Genomic DNA, 18,859 nt, shown 5'->3' on the forward strand with positions numbered 1-18,859 from the left:
CTGAAATTTTCTGCTGAAAAAGAAGTTATACGAGAAGAAGCTAAATCTCCAAGAAAATAGCTTTGCCACTGGAAAATTCTCTTAAATGAACTGGTGGGGGGTATTGGAAAAAAATATTCCCTTGAGATTCACTCTGGGATCATAAAATTAAAGCAGTAATTTAGCAATAAGATTCTATTTAATGATCTGCAGAAATTTGTTTGGTGGAGTTTTATTTTTAAGGTTAATTTATAGCTGTGGTAGTTCTTATTTAATCAGAAATATGTACTCATTTTCACTAATGATATGTGCTCTGACTATACTTTTTATTTATTTTTTTTTCCACAATTCTCTTTGCTTTCTCCCACAGAAGCATACTCTAATTAAGGTTTAACCAATTTTATGCATTGGAAAATGTGGAGCTATTCCCTGGGCTAGAATTCCTCTGCAAGAGTGGAAGAAAGCATTCTTCTAATCCCAATCATTCCGAATTTGGACCCAAATCAGACCTTCAGTGATTCAAACTCATTTACATTTCATAAAATGCAACTTCCTGTTTCTCGAGAATAAAAGGCTTTGAAAGTCACCAGGAAATGGTTCAAAAGGCATCCAGGACATGAAATAGCTTTAACAAATCCTGCTTGATGAGTTAAGTGTAAAGGAATCAGAGGCATATGGATTGCATTTCCCTTAAAACACACATAGGTTTTACAGTGAAGAAGAAGGGGGGAAAAAAAAGTGGCTGGCCCAGTGTGGCTTGGGTTTTGTCGAACCTAAAAAGTTTGGAAAAGAGTTCAAGATGGTTAATGAATCCCAAAGTGAACCCAATCTGCCCTTCCTACCAAGAGGGAAGTTGTGTTAGATTTCAAGTCTGCACAAGAGGGTTTCTGCTGGATCGCTGACAGCTCTCTGTCACACAAAAAGTGCCTCCTGGAGATTAAACAAAGATAGGTCTATGGAATTGGTGAGACTGGACTTTCCTAAGAAACATGGAACCCTTTGGATCCCACTGATGGAAAGTTCATGTTGCTTGGCCCTTACATTCAGATTCAGTCCTTTCCAGTCACAGCTAGGGAAAGGTTCCTCCTTCCCTTCACGCCTTGCTCACCACCATCATGTCATAAAGAAAGACAGACTCAATGTTTCTAAAGCTCTGTCCTTTAGGGGACTCTTATAATTTGAACTCATTTAGGAAATGAAGAGGTTGAATAAATTGCATTCCCAGGCTTCAATTACTCTCAGTCTTGGTGATACAATGAACCCTTTCACCTAGCATTGTGGCCTGGGAAATTATAATTCCTGCATAGAATGGACTTGCTGGAGAACAAGCAAGAGCCGAGCCTCTGAGCAGAAGGGCAGCAGCCAAGCATTAGTCAGAGGAGATCCAGAGCCCATGACTCACGACTTCTTGTTGCAGGAAGCAGTCTTGACCACTTGCCCCCAGATAGCCTCAGGCTCACTCATACCAGGATTTACCACATATTGCAAAAGAATGGTCAGACCCTGACTGCAGTATTGGGACCAAGACACCCACTGGGTCACACTGCTCCTTAAACTTGAAATCAATGCTTCTCTCACTCTCAGAAGGCACTCTGGTGGCTCAGCGGTAAGTGCTGGACTACTAATAACAAATCAGTAGCTCAAACCCACAATACGTGGCAATCTGCTTCCATAGATTTACAGCTTTGGAAACCCTAAGGGGCATTCTACTCTACCCTTTAGGGTCAGTATGAGTTGGAATTGATTGGACAGTGGCAAGTTTATTTTGGATTTGGTTTTCTTAGGCAGAACCGACACATTTCACATCATTCAACTTCTAAAACCCATCACTTTATCATCTCCTTTCCATTTCCACTGCTACAAGTATCATTCACAACCAACTTTCCTATCCCTTTACCCTTTCCACATTACACTCCTCCATCTCACCACAGCAATCAGATGTGATTCTCTTTGGTTCTCCTAATCCTCTTATAGTGCTCTCATCAATGAACTTCCCATTCACTCTCGTTCATTGAGGACTTTGGCACTGGGCTTTCAGTTTTCATCTCCTTCTGAGTTCTTGCCATCATCCAGGGAGACTTCCATAGGTACTTGGGTGACACCTTAAATACCTTGTCTTCTCATTCCTCGGCACCCTTATCACCAATCTCACTTCCCTTCAATCTTCTTTATACTCTCCTATGGTCCCGTGGTCAAATATAACCCTCTGTTACATTTAAGTATTAATAATTTATTTCTCCCACGCCAGCCTCCTAAACTTTAGCCCTCTCATTTAAATGCCCTCCCTTTGCTTCCGTTCCACAAAAATCTCCAAGTTTCTCCCCACTTAATTTGTGTTCATCATTGAGTCCCTCCCTAGTCATTTCCTTCCATATCCAGCTTACTCTTCATCAACTTCTTTGCCAGTGTCCTCACCTCCCTTATTGCACTGTCTTTCTGTCCCTTCCTCCCTCAGTAAATCTACATCTTCTTGCAGGTTGATGCTTCAAGATTCACATAGCCCCTGAACTCAAAACCATTCTCAATTATGTCTAACTATCTGGAAGGAAGATGGGGCAATCTACTTCCGTAGTGATATTGCCTTGGAAACCCAAGGAGGGGTCGCCATGAGTCGGGTCTGACTTGACGGCACATAAGAACAACAACATCTTCTGAAATTTCTTTATTCAGTGGTCATTTTCCAACAGGACTATTTCAAACCTTCTTAAACTCCTCAACTTTTTAACACAGCCACTTCTTCCAAAAACATTCTGCAAACTGAACCGCTCGGTGATTCCTTCTAGCAGTACTACAAACTATCCTGAAACTGAATTCTTCATTTCATTCCTAAGGATGTCATGCCCTTCCCCATATGTTCTAAACTCAACCCCTTGCTCCTTCCCAGGTCTTTGTCCTTTTGATTGAGAATCTCATGTCTCACCTTATGTATCAGCTCATTTTCACCAGCATTTAAACAGTCAAGACTCTCCTATCCAACATTAAATAAACACTCCAAACCCACATCTCCCATCACTCACCTCTCATCTCCCCTTTCCTTAACTGATGTGTGTTCTTGAAAGGATAACTACACTTCTAGTATCCACACCTTCATTTTCCAGAAGACTACTTCTTCCCCGGGAACTCTCTTTTCTTCCCTCTGTGGTCTTCCCCCTCCTTCTGCAGTCTATCCTACAGATGCCCTTCCTTCTCTACCTCTGCCCATCTCCCAAGAGATGGTGTTTCTAAGGACACCATTGCACTAGGGATGCATCTTTGCATCCTGTCAATAATCTCTGAGCCACCTCAATGATTACAAAAATTACCCTTTCACTTTATGCACAGCTTGTTCCATGTGATATTTTCTAAATGGCAGGCACTTCGTTAAGCAGTGGAGGGACAAAGATAAAGGAAATATGAGCCCTGCCCACAAAAAGCTCAGAGGCTAGTGGAAGAGACAAAAATGTACACAAAGACTTAGAGTGTGGTTAGTATGGTAGCAGGATGACTTGTTATCCACCTAAATTGTGGAGTCATTATGCAGATTAACCAATCTTGTTGCCACATCTTAATAACTCAATTTACAAAGATAAATTTTTATGTAATTCCTTATAAATTCAAAACAAGTTATTCCTAGCTTCAGAATTTATTCCTGTTTATAGCCTATTGCAATAACTATATATTTGGGCAATCCTACTTCCGTAGTGATACCGCCTTGGAAACCCAAGGAGGGGTCGCTATGAGTCAGGGCTGACTCGACGGCACATAACAACAACAAACAACAATATATATATATATATATATATATATATATATATATATGAAAAAATCACCATATATATTTCTAAGTTGTTTCCAAAATTTATACTATTTATCAAATATTTTACCTTTCTAGTTTACAATCAGAATAAAATACAGAGGCAAACTTAGAAGCTAGCTGACAGGAAAACTAATTAATCTGTTGCCTATATTTCCAATCTCAAAAGAATTCTGACACACCATAACATCTGCATCCAATCACACCTAAGGTTCCCCATCAACAAATAGCAGTGTGTGCTAAGAATAGCACTGAGTGGTTTTACAAATTATATTTCCTAGAAATTTTTTTTTTCCTGAAACAGAAAAGTGAATGGAATACAGAGAAGAAAACATTACAAACTTAAGCACCAATATTTAGTGTTTATTTTGGACTTGCTTTCCAATGTTATCATTAACCAGCACTAAGTAAACTATCAAGGCTACATTATCAGTGTTTGCCATTTTAAAATCTTTAACAATAACTTGATTTCTAATGTGGAATCATCATTACACTCTTATAACAAAGACATTAACTTTCCGTGTCATAGAGACTGTGCTTACTTGAAAGACAGAGGTTCAAGGTCTAGAGGCAGTGTGCACTCTTAGACTAGACCCAACAATCCTATGTCTGTAAGATGTCATTTGTGGCTTTAGAAGTAAGTTTTCTTGTCTCAGTGTATCCCCTCACCATATATACTTCCACCATGCCTGAACACATAAAAGTTTAGAAATTCATCCCTTTTAACTATAAACCAGTTGCCATCAAGTTGATCCTGACTCATGGAAACCCTCTGTGTAAGAGCAGAGCTGAACTCCATAGATTCTCTTTAAACATGGTAAACAATGCTAGCATAGTGAAAACACTTATCTCACTAAAGAATGACACACATAATTCTGATAACATTCCAGAGCACTTAGATTGTGCTAGGTGTACACGTCTTGATATATTCATTTTATAGATGAGGGCATGAAGGGATAGGAAGACTAACAAATGTTCCCAGAGTCAAAGCGTTACTCTATGTTGTTCTCAGATTTAAACCTAGGCATTCTGTAGCAGAATCCACACTCACAGACACTATGGCATAATGCCTTTCTGAATTAATGGCCTGCCATGTGATTTGGTAATATCAGACTGTGCCTTGCTACTTGTCAACCGTGGCATGGCAGCCTCAGCAGCCAGCAGCTCTCTGAGTGAAGAAAAGCCTCTAGTTTCAGTGGGCCAAGAGCTGGAGGCAGAGCCAAAGCCCAAGGCTGAGGGGCTTTCACACAGCCCTTAGAGCTTGGCACTTTGAAATTGGACTTAAAGCCTCTAAATTTTAAGAATAAACTCCTGTTTGTTTAAGCCATCCCATTTGTGGTATATATTCCTGTCAGAGTGGCACTTGGTAACCAGAACACTTGTCAAAAGAGGAAAAGGAAAATTTGAATTACATTTGTAATTATAAACCTTTCCCACAAGAAATTTCCAGGCCTAGGTGGTTTCATTTAAGATCCGAGTAATGTCAATGTTACACAATTTTTTTCAGAGAGTAGGTGAAAAGTGGGAATATTTCCTAGCGTTTTCTTTACAGTCAGCAAAATTACTTCCCAAATCTGACAAGAAAATTGCAAAAAAAAAAAAAAAAGGGGGGGGGGGGGAGGGAGGGAATTACACAGTAATCTCTCCCATGAATTTACATGTAAAAATTCTTAACAAAATGACAGCAAATTGAATACAGTAACACATGAAATGGATAATATATCAAGTCCAATGGTGTTTATTCCAGGTAGGCAAGAGTATGTTAATATTCTAAACTCAGTACAATCCACCCAATTAACAAAGTAGAAAATGTTAATGTTGTTGTTAGGTGCCATCCAGTGAGTTCCGACTCAAAGCGATCCTCTGGACAAAACGTTGCCCAGTCCTGCACGATCCTCACAACTGTTGCTGTGGTCAAGGCCGTGTCACAGCCACTGTGCCAGTCCATTGCTTTGAGACTCTTCCTGTTTTTTGCCAACCCTCTACTTTACAAAGTTTGATGGACTTCTCCAGAGACTAGGCCCTCCTGATACCATGTCCAAACCCCATGAGAAGAGGTCTCCCCATCCTCATTTCTGAGGAGCTTTCTGGCTGTACTTCTAACAGGACAGATTTCTTTCTTCTCCTGGCAGTCCATGGTGTATTCAATATTCTTCGTCAACACCATAATTCAAAAGCATCATTTTTTCTTGTGTCCTCCTTATTCATTGTCCAGCATTCCTATGCCTAAGAGGTGACTGAAAACACCACGGCTTGGGGCAGGTGCACCTTAGTTTTCAAAGTGACATTTTTGCTTTTTAACACTTTAAAAAGGTGTTTTGCAGCAGATTTGCCCAATGCAGTATGTCATTTGATTTCTTGACTGCTGCTTCCATGAGTGTTAATTGTGGACCCAAGTAAAATGAAATCCTTAACAACTTCAGTCTTTTCTCCATTTATCATGATGTTGCTTATTAGTCTAGCTAGGAGGATTATCATTTTCTTTATGTTGAGGTGTAATTCATATTGAAGGCTGTAGTCTTTGATCTTCACAAGTTCTTCAAGTTCTCTTCACTTTCAGCAAGCAAGGTTGTGTCATCTGCATATTTCAGGTTGTTTATTGAAACTTCCTCCAAGCCTGATGCTGCATTCTTCTTCATATAGTCCAGCTTCTCAGATTATTTGCTCAGTACAAATTGAATAAGTATGATGAAAGGATACAGCTCCGACAGACACCGTTCCTGATTTTAAACCACACAAAGGCCCCTTGTTCTGTTTGAAGGACTGGCTCTTTGTGTATGTACAGATTCCTCATGAGCACAGATAAGTGTCTGGAATTTCCACTCTTTACAATGAATAAAAAGAACTTGACAAATTTTAACACCTCTTTATGATTTTTTTTAAAAAAAATCTTAGCAAACCAGAAATGGCAAAAAAACTTTTTATAAAAACCTGATTACAAATAAATCCAGAAAAAATACCCACAAACTCATATTTTAATGGTACATTATGTTTTAAATTTCCCCAATATGAAATGGAGGTCTTGGCCATCTCAAGAAACTTACAAATATAACAAAAATAAAGATTCAAAAGACCTATTTTATCAAACCAAACTAATTGCTGTTGAGTCAATTTCAACTCATGATGACCAATTATGCAGCCATGGTAGTTAAGACAATGTATATTGATACAAAAATAGACACAATTACTAATGGTACAGAATGACCCCAATTGAGATCCACACATGTATACTTCCTGATTTATAACAAAGGCAATACTGTAATACAGAGGTGATAAGGTGGCCATTTCATCACCAGCTTCTTGGTCAACTGGATACCTATATAGACAAAATGAGTCACTGGAAAGTTGGAAAGCTTAGGGCTACAGTGACCAGCCCTGTTATGTTACACCAGCCAAGTCTGTTGCACTTGAGTCAGCCACGCAGTGTTGCTAGCTTTTGCAGCAGATCTGTCCAATGCAATACATCATTTGATTTCTTGACTGCTGCTTTCATGGGTGCTGATTGTGGATCCAAGCAAAATGAAATCCTTGACAACTTCAAACGTTTCTCCATTTATCATGATGTTTATTGGTCTAGTTGTGGTCCTGTAGTACCTCAACAGGGAACTGCCAGAAAATGAAATTAGATTCAGGAGAGGATGTTAAAGGAAAGAAATTATTACAATGTTTGATGGAGCTTTGCTGAATGAAAGCAGAGACTATAAGATGTTTATTGTGTTTTATTGACTATGCAAAGGCATTCAACTGTGTGGATCATAACAAATTATGGATAATATTGGAAAGAATGGGAATTCTAGACCACTTAATTATGCTTATGAGGAACTGCATAGAGACAAAGAGGCAGCTGTTCAAACAGAGTAAAGGGACACTGTGTGTTTTAATATTAAGAAAGGTGTATATCAAGGCTGTATCCTTTCATCATACTTATTCAATCTGTATGCAGATAAAGTAATCCAAGAAGCTAGACTATGTGAAGAAGAACGTAGCATCAGGATTGAAGGAAGACTCATTAACAATCTGTGATATGCAGCTAGCACATCCTTGTTCCTGAAAATGAAGAGGACTTGAGGCACTTATTGGTGAAGATCAAAGACTACAGTCTTCAGTATGGATTACACCTCAACAGAAAGAAAGCACCACAAAATTTAATAATATGAACATATTATATTGTCTTTCCCCTACTCTTAATCTCAAACTCCAAATACAAGCAAATCAACCACAAATCAATTGTACTCTGAATTATCCAAGTAATTGCCTGAGTACCTGGGGTATTCTATTATGACCTTGGCATAAAAGAACAAAAGGGAGGGAATGGCATCAAACAGATACACAAGAAGTGAGTAATATTTGTCTTGCCAACATGGACTTCACAGTGAAAGCAAAAAAAAGGGGGGGGAGGGGGGATTTGTTGAATTTCCATCAGTTTGGATTCAATCTGAACCATATGTAGCTCCAGATTAGGTCATATTCTCATGATAAATTTACTAATTTTGTCTTCATTTCAGTTTGCTACTCAATATTTCCATGATCTCTTATTAGCTGATCTCATGCATTATTTATTTGGTCTGTATCACTCAGAAGATAAGGGACCTTGACTAAAACCCTGAAATTGTACCAGGAGGGTTGGTATTCAATTACTAAGCTGTCAGGAGAAAGGTAAGAGAATAGGGTACCATGAAGCACAGATTCCAGAACAAGACTGTTGCTGTTGTTGTTGTTATTGGGTGTCATCAAGTTGGTTCGGAGGCAGCCCCATGTGACAGAGTGCAACTGCCCCTTAGGGTTTCCAAGGCTTTGAACTTGATGGAAATAGATTGCCTGGTCTTTCTCCCACAGTACTGCTGCTGGGTTCAAACCCAGGATTTGAATGAGCTCATTGCAGCTCCACTCCCTGCTGGGAGTCTTGTTGAGGAAATAAATTCCGATTCAGGGTATCTGGGGTGGAAGTGCAAATTCTTAGCAGAGGTCGAACTGGAATGAACCAGTTTCAAAGCCCTGATTCAAATTACCAACCTTCTGCTTAGCAGCCAAGCACTTACCCACTATGCCACCAAGGATCCTTGGAACAAGACTGCTTGGATAAAAAGCCCCTAACTTGCCAGCAGTGTGATCTTGGGCAAGTTACTTCCTCTTCCTGTGCCTCAATTTGCTTGTCTTCTAAAGTGAACTTAATAAAAGTACCTACAGGAAAAGGTTATTGTGAGGATTAAACTTACTATATACAGTGCATAACACATGATTAGATATATAAAGACAATTGATGTATTTATTGAGGTTGCAAGAATCCTATAGAACATTCTTGTCTGGAAAGCTGCATAGGCTTTGCTAATTACACATTCACCCTAGGTTTTCCATAACTTGTGATGACCTGGAATAATTCACTATTTCCCCTTTTGGCACAGTTTCCCCAGGGATTATAACAGGAAGTCATGGATTGTTCGTTTCTTCTTAGAAACCTGATGAGGCGGTTGAACAGAGTGGTAAAGTAGTGAAGAAAGAACTTGGGCCCCGGGGACAGAGGCCTTGGTTCAAAAATCCTCCTTTGCTTATTGCTAGCTGTGCAACCTCGCGATGAACGATTCAGCTTCACTTTTCATCTTTAAAATGGGGTCATAGTAGCTGCTGCTGCTGCTCTTGGTAGGTCCATCAAGTCACTTTCAACTCCTAGTGACACTATGTACAACATGAGGAAACACTGCCCAGTCTTGAGCCAGCCTCACAATCATTGCTATGCTTAAACCCACTTGCTGCAGGCATATTGCAATCCATTTCCTTGAGGGTCTTCCTCTTTTCTGTTGATAGCCTACTTTACCATGTATGATGTCCTTCACCAAGGTCTGGTCCTCCTGATAACATGTCCAAAGTACATGAGATGAAGTCTTGCCATTCTCACCTCTAAGGAACATTCTGGCTGTCCTTCTTCCAAGACACTTTTGTTCATTTCTCTGCAGCCATGGTATACTCAATATTCTTTGCCAACACTATAATTCAAAAGCATCGATTCTTTTGTCTTAAGAGACTTAAATAAGATAATGCATCCAAATTATTCCCTGAGTACTTCTAGTAATAGGTGCTACTCCATTATTATATTCTTATTTTTATGTAAGCCCCAACATAGAAATGCTTTGAATTCATTGGTAGAAAATGGCTTTTAACAATTCAAAGTATATCATTACCTTTTCATTGTCAATAGCAGATGCATTGCTTCTCTTAGTATTGGTACTGGGCAAACTCCAGATGCTTGAGTCTTCATCCAATTACAATACTGACTGGAGCATCTTTGAGGTTCTTCACTGACCACATCATTAACCTCAGGCACACTCATCCATTTAAATATCAGATATGATCCACAAATTATGTATGCATAAACAAAACCTTCTTTAAAATGCAATTATAGTTCTTTTGCCTTTGATTTAAAGATTATTTTTAAAGAGAATAGAAACTTACGTCTCATATATAAATTATGCAAATCAACCTTATTACTTTGTGACTTCAGACTTTCTCCAAGTAGGATCTCTTGACCACTACTTCTCTTCCTTGACAGTCCTAACATTAATACCTGCAAAAGGGGCAGGGAGGCGGCATCTTCTGACTTCCTCTAACTACTTGAGAGGAAGACAGAATCACCATCAGCAGCCCAAGGCCTGTTCCTACAAGGCCAGACATGTCACCACCCTCCAGCCCTCTTACCATCCTTGACACCAACCATTCCTCCTGTGACACCTACCACCTCTTCGCTGGGTTCTAGAATTCACTGCAGTGATCATACAGAACTCACAGATTATGAGATTTATTACAGAAGCAAGAGGGTACAATTCAAGTTCAAAAACTCACTCAGTCTCTCTCAGCCAGCCATCTCTCAGCCGACAGTCTCTTTCAGTCTCTCTGTGTAGCATGTCTCTTTCTCTCTCCCAGTAACATGTCTCTCTCAGGTCTCTCAACAGTGAGTTTCCCTCAGCAGTGCATCTCTCAGCCAGCTGTCAGAGAGATTCCTTCTGCCTCCAGAAGGGCTCCTTTTGAGCCTGGCAGAGTGGCAAAACTAACCAATCCCAGAATCAGAATTCTGCACACCTGACAGAGAGCAAACTTCCCAGAAGACTGCTTCCTGCTGCTCCAATAGAAATACACCAGGTGGATAACTTTAACAATCAGCTACTCACGGCAAAGGGGGAGTTACAAAGACTATGAGTAGAAGAGCCATAGCATGTAATTTCCTACACTGTGGTACCAAAAAGCAAACTCACTGCCATCAAGTCAATTCCACTTCAGAGAGACCCTCAGTGGGTTTCCACAGCTGGAAATCTTTATGGAAGCCAACCGCTTTATCTTTCTTTTGCCAAGTGGCTGGTGGATCCAAACCACCAACCTTTTAGTTAGCAGCCAAATGCCTTAATGACGACACCATCAGAGCTCCTTTTAACATTAACAGTCTAGTGTTATTACCACCTGCCTATGAAAAACAAAGCAAAACACCTCAGATTTCAGTTCTATTGGCTGTGGTGGCCAAGAATAAGAATAAAGGAAGAAAAGAAAAAAAAAAAAAATTGTTTCACTATCCCAAATGGAGTTGATTAGTCATGAAAGTTACAATGGAATGGAAAACTCAACTGGACTTACCAAAGGGCCCCAAGCAAAGTTGTCCAAACGTGACTGAACTTCTACTGAATTCCTTAATGGTAGTTAGCACTTGATTCTCTAGTAACAGCAGACCAGTGGGTCAGCAGTAAGACCAGAAGTTCTACAGACAGTTATAAATTAGCAAAGGGCAGATTATTTAAAGAGTAAGCCAGAATGGCCTCCAGGAATTTTTGAAACATCACACGGGAACAGGCAGTGAAATCTAGCTGTTGTTAGTAAAATACAAAGAGTCTTGCAGCAAAGTAATCAGGGGAAAAAAATTATAAGGTAGTGGGGAACATTGGCTCAGACCCAGAAACATAAACATTCATTATATTGAGACACTGTAACTCTCTGAACACCCCTTAAATCTCTCAACTGTTGCATATAAGATGAGGATAAATGTGCAGGTCAGTGAAATGATAGGCAATTTCCGTATCCAAGAAGCAGGAAAGGTCTACCAGTGGAAAAATGTAGAGGTTATAATGCTGGACTTCTAAAATAAACAATTTGACCTCATGTCATTCCATACTGAAGACTTCCATTACTGGCAGATTCTGACTCTTCCAAGAGCCACTGAGTCTTTGCGGTTCTTGCCCAGCCTGCTGGCGACCAGGACACCAAAGGCTGGGTTTCTCCCAGGTTCAAGTGTCAGCCATCACTTGTGGAAAGGGTATTTGGAGGATGAATGTTGTGTAACCGCAGTCTGAAGCTCAAAAGCCAACTCCAGTTAAGCCCGATAATAGTTTTTGACATTTAAAGACATTTTATCCTTCAAAACTCTCGGATAGCAAAACTCTGCTTGCCTGAATCTGCCGTTTCCATGGACACGGGAGGAGATTTTAAAGTGTTAATCTTGGTTGACCTGATGTCTTTCATTCCTCTGTGTTTTGACTCTTTCCTGAAAAATTCAGTGCAGGGAGAAATGATCATTCTTCTCTTCTCAGTTAGATTTCCATCTCACAGAGCTATGGTGGTCTCCCAAGTGGGGACCGTGCACCAGGAGGTGTCCAAAGCACTCCATTGTGGGTATGGGAAGAAAACATGAGAACTTCTGTCCATGTTTACTTTTTATCTAAAAATAAGAAGGTAAAGCAACTTAACCAACACTCAGAATATGGGTTGGGGACTGGTACTCCTTGATCAGGAAAGGCTGTGCCCACTAAGAAAGGTGAGAAAGGGATGGCATTCCACAGTCCTGGGGAGGTGGGGCGGGGTGACAGTGACAGCAGTAGCCTCATCCACTTCTCTTTCATCATATTGCAAATCATCAGCTTACTTGCCCCCTTGTGTTTCCACATTGAAGAATGTCTGCTAGCATCCCATTCCTGGCCCTTTCTTTGCCCCCTCACTGCCTCTTCACTGCAGGAGGAGGTAGGAGGTATCCAATTGGTCAGTTAGGATGATGCTCTGCCCACACTCTCCTGCTTTGTGAGCCAGCCCTCACCCAGAATGGGCATGACCTGGACTGAACTCAGCTAGGCCTCATGGAACTGCCCCTATGGAGGGGGTTTGGTGTGTTCAGCTCTTTTAGTACCTGGGCAGGTCACTCCTTCCATGTATGGAGTCAAGCTTTAACAAACTCACTTGGCCCCACATCTACTTAGATCTACCTAACAACAATAAAATAAAACTCCACTGCCAGTTCAGTCTATTCCAACTCATAGCGACCCTACAGGACACAGTAGAACTGCCCCCTAGGTTTCCAAGGCTGTAAGTCTTTACGGAAACCGACTGCCTCTTTTTTCTCCTGCACAGCAGCTGGTGGGTTCCAACTGGCAACATTTTGGTTCTCAACTGAGTGCTTTAATCACTATACCACCAGGTCTACCTAAACCACTGAAATTATGGATACAGTTATCTAGTTTTAACTAAACAAACTATTACAAATAGAACAGTGGCTTATAAGATCCCTTTAAGGAAGGCTTGCACTGAAAATGTATTGTTGATGTAAACACAAGAAAAGACAACAAAAAATATTGGGGCTGAAACAAGACAGTTACTGGCATAGTAATGGAGCTCCAAAGGCAGACTCCCTGGGCATGACATCCTGACCTCATGGTTTACTAGGCTGGTGACTTTGGGCTCTTAATCTTGACTTGATCTTTCTTGTATCAATCTCTCCCTGTGAGGTGAGATCTCATCCCTACCGCATGGGCTTGGGGGAATGAATGAGTAAAGCCTACAACATATAATGACAGCAAAAGAGGGGTGGGCAAAAAGCACTGAAGGTCTCATCAGATTGGACAATCGAAAATTATTAACACTAGTTGTAGTGTGGCTTTCCATCCACTGTCATTTACAATAAACCTCTCAGTAGGGTTATTTGGGCCATGAAATATAGCTAATACCACTGTGTGTTGTGTGTGGGATGTAGTGGGGGTGGGTGCAGTGTGTATGGACGGTGTCCAGGGGTGTGGGGTGGAGTGCATGTGTTGTGTGTGTGTGTGTGTGTATGTGGGTGTCAGGGAGGGGTGGGGTGTGTGTGAGTGTAGTGTGTGTGTGTGTGTGTGTGTATGAAAGAAAAACAAGAAAAGAAATGGTGTCCAGGGGTGTGGGGTGGAGTGCATGTATTGTGTGTGTGTGTGTATGTGGGTGTCAGGGAGGGGTGTGGGGGTGTGTGAGTGTAGTGTGTGTGTGTGTGTGTGTGCGTGTATGAAAGAAAAACAAGAAAAGAAATGGAGGCAGGCAGGAAGGACATGTTCTAAGCATTTGGAACAAGAAAACAAAGTTCTCCAATGCCCTTAATGTGTCTAAAGTCATGCAACATACAACCCAGACTCTACATGATCTCACTAAATTTGATTAAAAATGTTATGGGCCACTATTTGAACCTTTTTACTTATGGACAAAATAACCATGTTCCAGAGGAAGACACCTGTTGTTCCTAACAAGGTAAAAACAGCTAAAATAATACATGAGAAGCATGTCTTAATCTATTGGGCTTTCTAGCACACAAAGAGAAACTTTGCTAAATATTTGAAGAAACAGGTATTAGATTAATATTAGAGAGATTTGATATTGGATGAAAGAAAAAAATGTATTTGTAACATCCTAGTGAACCAAGTAGTTGATAAATTATATTTCAATAATGAAATATGCTTTTATGAACCACTAAAGGCAAGATGTACCTGAGAAAGTATATTCTCAACAATAAATTGCTTCTTAATTTTTTTGTGTGGCAAAGGATATCATGCTTGGTCATGTGGTAGCTCAGCAAAGAAGGGAAAAACCCTCAACAAGATGGATTGACACAATAGCTACAAAGATTGGCTCAGGGACAGCAAGCATTGTAAGGCTGACACAGGCCCAGGCAGTGTTTTGTTGTGTTATACATAGGGTCACAATGAGTCAGATATGACTCGATGGCACCTAACAACACAACAACTATATATATATATATATATATATATATATTAAGAAAAAAGGTCTATGAGATGCTACCCAAATAAATATTAAAGAAGGGAATCCTTTGAATGGAATAAAAGACTCCAGAGTAAATTTGCAAAGTGAGAACAACACCCAAAATAGATTCACAGCAAAACATTTGGAGTCTAAAATATATAAAGTACTATAAGATATCATCAGTGTTTTTGCTTTTATAGAAATAATACTTCTAAAATACCAATCATTTGTATCATACAGAGCTTTGCTAATTATTTTTAGTCAGGTACTTATAAAATAATTGTCAAGTTAAAACTATGGAATATTTTTTTCTTGTACTCAATTACATGTACTTTCTTGCACTGGCAAATGTCTCTCAGTGGAATGTTTCCCACAGCAGAAGTGCATACTCAAATACAGATTCTCAACCAAAATGTTAGAGACCATTATTTAGGAATTATGCATAGATTTAGAGACACATAATCTTTTCCAAGAAAAAGACTCTATAACTTTTCTCCAAAAACTTGCTTCAGTATTTCACATTTCCAGGATGAAAGACCTTTCTCACATCAAGCTGAAATCACTGGTTCTTAGGAGCCCTGGTGGTACAGTAGTTAAGCACTCAGCTACTAACCAAAAGGTCGGCAGTTCAAACCCACCATCTGGTCCACTGGAGGAAATCATGGCAGTGTGCATCCATGAAGCTTACAGCCTTGGAAGCCTGATGGTTTCCAGACCTCTAACTATGTCCTAAAGGGTTGTTATGAGTTGAAATCAACTCCATAGCAACAGATTTGGTTTGCTTTTTAAGTTAGAACCCATTTTCTTTAGTGTAGATTTTTAAAGCACTGTACATTGTTCTAAATGGAGCTCTAGTAGTACAGTGCCTGAGGCATTTGACTGCTAGCCAGAAGACTGGCAGCTTAAAACCACCAGCTGCACCATGGAAGGAAGATGGGGAAGTCTACTTCCTTAAAGATTTACCACGTTGGAAACTCAATGGGGTTGTTATGAGTCAGAATCGACTCAATGGCAGTAGATATGGTTTGGCTTTTATACACTGTTCTAACCAGGATAACAATTAGGGATGTTCATTATTTATTGATATGGTTTTCTGGGTGTCACTAAAAGGGAATCATCTTAGGCCAAATTATTGAGTTTTAATCACAAAGACAGAAAGTAAATTTGAAAGTCTGCACATTGCTAGTAATAAAGATCCAAGAGAGTCCATGGGTGGTGCAAATGTTTAATGCAATTGACTACTGACCTAAAGGTTGTAGGGTCAATTACACCTAGAGGGGCTTCAGAAGGAAAACTTGGCAATCTTCTGAAAAATCAGCCACTGAAACCCCTATAGAACACAGCTGTACTCTGACACACATGGGGACACCATGATTTGGAAGCCACTCGACAGCACCTAGAAACATCTGAGTGAATGATGGAGTAAGACCCCTTTGAAGAAGTTGCTCAACCTGCATGATTATTTGGTACAGCCATGTAAATTAGCAGGTAATGATCTCTGCCAACACAGTGGCCATCAACTGCACAAGCTACCACATGTTGCCAAAGCATAAAGATAGAGACTATTTGGTCAGTCAGGCTGTTACATTTCAGGTACGCAGAAGAAACTTGAAGGCAGATAGTTTTCACTTTCTCTGGAGAAAAGAGAATCAAGCAGGAAATAGGAGAGAAAGAACTGATTACAGTTTGAATTGCTGAACTTTAAAAAGTAAGCCAGGCTTTCCACATGGCACAAGTCTGCTTCCAGCTAGTTTTACCAACATCTTTTACTATACTTGAATGGTCACTTTCTCAACATCTTATGAGTGATTTCATTGACTCTTCATTCAAAGGTGAGCATTTAGGAAACCATTGGTTAAGGACCAGGGACAGAGCTAGATACTAAAGTGAAATACAAATTTGACTAAGACACAATCCCTGATAATAGGAGAAAGTGAAAAGGACATAAAGAAAATTACTAACACAGATTTACAGTAACTGTTGGCTATTTTATATATAAATATAGACATTATTTCATTTGATTCCCATAAAAATGTTAATTGGTAGATATTATTCTACCTTTTGAGTGAAGAAAAGAAAGCTTGGGAAAGTCACATAACTAACCTAGGCCAAGAAGCTAGTTAGGAACAGCACTGGGATTCAAAACTTGGTCTAACTCCTGAATCTTTGCTCTTCTGCTGTCCTGAGATTCCATTCAATACACCTTTGAGCTCATCTCTTCTGAGTCAGTCACCCTGTACCCATGTTATAGATTCCTCAAAACTGTCTGGGCAATGTTGTACTCTTATATTGGGTTTGTCCTGGGAAAGAAGTTGCAAAGATCCAACCTAATCTTATTGACCTCTAGAGTTCCTACCTCCAGAGTTGCTACCTCCACCTCATTTCTAAAATCAAAGCTAAAAGTGTAGACTTCCTGTTTAAAAGCCATTACAATATTTCATGTTGGCTGTCATTCAGGTAACTCTTCAGATATACCCAGGTTCTTGAATTCATTCATTCATACCACAAAGATTATTACTTTTCCTCTAATTTTTCCAAATATTATAGTCTGAAATCTGGTGTTTATTAAAATCTACTAAGCATAGGTCATGCTTTACCTAGAAAATACTTTGTTTCTTGAGGTACACAGTCCCTTGCTTAAAAGGATAATTAGAATCTTATTATAAGGTTCACAGTAATTACTTTGATCCTACACAATTACCCCCAAAAGCACACTTCCTAACATGTTTTAATTAAGATCTCTCCATATATGTACTTAATTATCATACCCAATTATCTTAACCAAGCTAATTGGAATGCACCAGTAAATTCCATATTCATAGCTCCTAAGGCAGTTTTTATCTCATTTTAGTCCTCCAAGTTCTATGCCACCCTGCTCAATTCAGAATTTTGGTTACCTAATTCATATCTTCCTCCTATATCAACCACACCAGCTAAATTATTTCTCAAATTCCTAACTGATAGATAACCCCATTTGAGGTCTTGGACCCAAGCAAGAATAATTTAGGAAGCACAAACACGATGTTCCAATAGTTTCATCTGAGATCACATCGTAGGTCAGCTTTGGGGACTAGAATAGAAGGAACAAAACAGAAAAACTTAAGATGTTGACTTCAGTAGCCATATCTAGACACACAATATTTAACAGTGGTAGAATGGCTATGGAGAGGGAAGAAAGTAGATTTTCTCTATGCTTTTGTCCTTTGTAGTAGAATGACACTCCTAGTGAATCATAATAAACACTTGAGATGTACTCATTATTAAGCAGTAAGTATTATTAAAGTCTTCATGAGTTGACACCTGGTCATTTGAATGAGGCAGCTACTCTAGATAGGATTCTGGAGCTAGCTCAGTTTTATGGAACTGGTGCAGATCATGATATAGCAGGTCTGTTTTCAGACATTTTAGGACTGAATACTTGGCTTGAAATTTGTTTGCACTGGTGCTACAAGGCAAGCAACGTAGACATGCCCAGTAATGTTCCATTGGCCAAAGCAGGCACATGACCAAACTCAAAGTCAAGAAGGAGGAAAATACACTTTACCTCCTAACTGGGAGAAATTCCAAAAATACAAAGGGAAGATAGTCAAAGAAAGGTGAAGAATTAGGACCATTAATGAAACCTGTCATAATGGAGGAACATGATGACTCGCCAGACCTTGGAAACTTTCACCTCTGCTATATCTTTTTATATGCTTTATTGGATTATGTATTTGGTAAGATGTAAATTTAATAAACAGTAGAAGTAGGACTACATGAAAAAGAATACAGCATTAGGATTGGTGGAAGACTCATTAACAACCTGCAATATGCAGATGACACAACTTTATTTGCTGAAAGTAAAGAGGAGTTGAAACACTCAGTGAAGAAGGTCAAAGACAAGAGCATTCAGTATAGATTACACCCAAAAATGAAGAAAATGAAAATTCTCATAACTGGACCCATAAACATCATGATAAACAGTAAAGAAATTGAAATTGTCAACAATCTCATTCAACTTGAATCAACAATCAAATCCCAAGGAAACAATAGTCAAGAAATTAAACAACAGAGGCGGGGCAAGAT

The sequence above is a fragment of the Orycteropus afer genome, unplaced genomic scaffold (genome assembly GCF_000298275.1).
Source record: "Orycteropus afer afer isolate SDZICR_OR568_19922 unplaced genomic scaffold, OryAfe1.0 scaffold00018, whole genome shotgun sequence".
In the NCBI taxonomy this organism is placed as follows: domain Eukaryota; kingdom Metazoa; phylum Chordata; class Mammalia; order Tubulidentata; family Orycteropodidae; genus Orycteropus; species Orycteropus afer.